This window comes from Colobus angolensis, unplaced genomic scaffold (genome assembly GCF_000951035.1).
Source record: "Colobus angolensis palliatus isolate OR3802 unplaced genomic scaffold, Cang.pa_1.0 Scaffold88, whole genome shotgun sequence".
Lineage (NCBI taxonomy): Eukaryota > Metazoa > Chordata > Mammalia > Primates > Cercopithecidae > Colobus > Colobus angolensis.
Genome location: NW_012122709.1, coordinates 6,582,233 through 6,585,284, shown reverse-complemented (window position 1 = coordinate 6,585,284; position 3,052 = coordinate 6,582,233). Strand labels below are relative to the sequence as shown.

General features: G+C 40.1%; 1 protein-coding gene across 1 annotated transcript in view; it reads right to left on the bottom strand.

The window, feature by feature from the left end:
- Positions 1-3,052, bottom strand: part of METTL3 (methyltransferase like 3) — a 15,056-nt gene that overhangs the window by 8,738 nt on the left and 3,266 nt on the right. The window lies entirely within an intron of this gene.

The following is a 3,052-nucleotide window of genomic DNA, read 5'->3' as shown; positions in this document are numbered from 1 at the left end:
TTGGTAACTTGACTGATTTAATACTGCTCATTCCAATATCTGGTGATATAATTTTGGTTATGAAACCTTGTATTAATAACACCTCCTGGGAGGTTTTTTCCCCCCACATTACATTCAGAATATTAGAGCTGAAAATACCTCTTTTAAGGTTATTGGGAAGAGGGAGCTTTTGTTTAATATGGTGGATAAAACTTAACTGCTGGTTAATACAATTGTTATTCATATGAAATTCTGTAAACTTTTCACGTCCAAAGTTTTGTATGTATACAGACATTTGGGGAAAAGTTTTATCATCCCTAAAACCAGTTACTGTCCAGAAAATGATTCCGAATCCCTAGGTTCCAAATCCTTCATAAGGTATTCATTCATTTATTTATTCAACACATTTACTCAATGCCTCTGCTCTGCTGCAACTACACTGACACTCTGCTTCTAATCTAACGAAAATAATGTGTTGGGTTCAGCAAAATAATACATAATATTTGATTTACTCTTTAATTAAGAGGACCACTGAGCTTAATATGGTCAGATTACTAATTTGCTGAATCCTTAAACATGTCAACATTTATATGCACATCTTCAATCTCATGAAATATACTGGAGCAGTTCACATATTTACTATGTGCTAAACCTGGCCAAATCTAGTTTGTTTCAATTAAAGATATTTTTTAAGTATTTTTTTTTTAAAAAAGATATACTTCACCAACATGAGATATCACACCCATTAGGATGGCGCTTCCTCAAAATCAAAAACAGAATTACGATATGATCCAGCAATTCCACTTTTGGGTATACGCCCAAAAAAATTAAAGCAGGATCTCAAAGAGATATTCATACACCCAGGTTCATAGCAGCATTATTTACAATAGCCAAAAGGTGGAAGTAACCCAAACGCCCACCCATGGATGAACAAAATGTGTTATATACATACAGTGGAATATTAGTTATCCTTAAAAAGGAAGGAGGCCAGGCATGGCGACTTATGCCTATAATCCCAGCACTTTGGGAGGCTGAGGAGGGAGGATGACTTGGGCCCAGGAGTCTAAGACCAACCTAAGCAACCTAAAAACCTGTTGGGTGTTTTGCCCAAAAAATACAAAAAATTAGCTGAGCAAGGTTGTATATGCCTGTAGTACATACAACAGGCACCTGTCACCAAACCTGGCAAATTTTTGTATTTTTAGTAGAGACAGGGTTTCACCATGTTGTCCAGGCTGGTCGTGAACTCCTGACCTCAGGTGATCCACCCGCCTTAGCCTTCCAAAGGCTGTGGACACCTGTAATCATAGGTACTCGGGAGGCTGAGGCAGAAGAATTACTTGAACCCAGGAAGCAGACATTGCAGTGAGCTCAGATTGCACCACTGCACTCCAGCCTGGGCAACAAGAGCAAAACTCCATCTCAATAAATAAATAAATAAATAAATGAATAAATAAATGAATGAATGAATGAATGATAAAAATGCCAATCTAACGAAGGTCTCCCAATATTTTGCCCATAGTATTTTCCACTATTAAAGATATGGATACATTTTAGTTTATTTTCTATCCTTGTCTTTTGACACTGAGTTCAGTAGTCGATAATTATCAGATTTCAGTAATGCTATAAAAAACAAGATGTGGTATGCAAATTTTTATTTCTGGTGAGAAATGAATGCAATAATGTGAACTTTTATCAAGTCTTGGGTTATATCTTCCATGACAACATGATTAATAAACTTACAATAGCCGGGCGCGGTGGCTCAAGCCTGTAATCCCAGCACTTTGGGAGGCTGAGATGGGCGGATCACGAGGTCAGGAGATCGAGACCATCCTGGCTAACACGGTGAAACCCCGTCTCTACTAAAAAAACTACAAAAAAACTAGCCGGGCGAGGTGGCGGCGCCTGTAGTCCCAGCCACTGGGGAGGCTGAGGCAGGAGAATGGCGTGAACCCGGGAGGCGGAGCTTGCAGTGAGCTGAGATCCGGCCACAGCACTCCAGCCTGGGTGACAGAGCAAGACTCCGTCTCAAAAAAAAAAGTAAATAAAAAAAATAAATAAACTTACGATAGAGTATGTTTCACAAGGGTTTCCTAAGAATCCTAAAGCTCAACAAAATACATTCTTTGAAATAATCAAAATAACACAGAAAGAACAGTGACAGTCTGGTTTAATTTGTGTGTTTCATCTTTACCTATTACCACAGTACCAAATGATGGGTCAGATCAAGCTCTGGGTCAGAAGACAAGATACATTTAATTACAACCCCAAAAATACTTTTATAAGAGTCTTAACTAGGCTGGGATTACATCTGTAATCCCAGCACTTTGGGAGGCCAAAGTGGGAGGATAGATTGAGCCCAAGAGTCCAAGACCAGCCTGGGCAACATGGCAAGACCCTGTTTCTACAAAAAAAAAATTAAAAATTACACGGGTATGGCAGGGCACACCTGTGGTGCTAGCCACTCAGGAGGAGGCTGAGGCAGGAGGATCACTTGAGCCCTGAGGTCAAGACTGCAGTGAGCTGTGTTCATGTCACTGAACTCCAGCCTGGGTAACAGAATGAGATTCTTGTCTCACACACACAGAAAAAAGGGTCTTAGCTATATTATTAGCTAGATATACAAGTCAAGAGATACTCACATCTAAAAAAGAAAAAATAAACATAAAAAAGGATATTTACATGCAGGGAGAATACAGTCTTAGTGTCAAAAATATTAAACATGTTTAGCAAGGACCTGGATGAAAGTATCAAGACTCTAGTAGTTAGGTCTGCATACAGAAAAAAGTTTGGCTAATACCAAAATGTAGCTAATATCATGGAAAGACAAAATAGCGGGGCACAGTGGCTCATGCCTGTAATCCCAGCACTTTGGGAGGCCGAGGCAGGCGGATCATGAGGTCAGGAGATCGAGAGCACCCTGGCTAACACGGTGAAACCTTGTTTCTACTAAAAATACAAAAAAATTAGCTACGTGTGGTGGCACGCACCTGTAGTCCCAGCTACTCAGGCGGCTGAGGCAGGAGAATCATGCCATTGCACTCCAGCTTGGGCAACAAGAGCAAAACTCCGT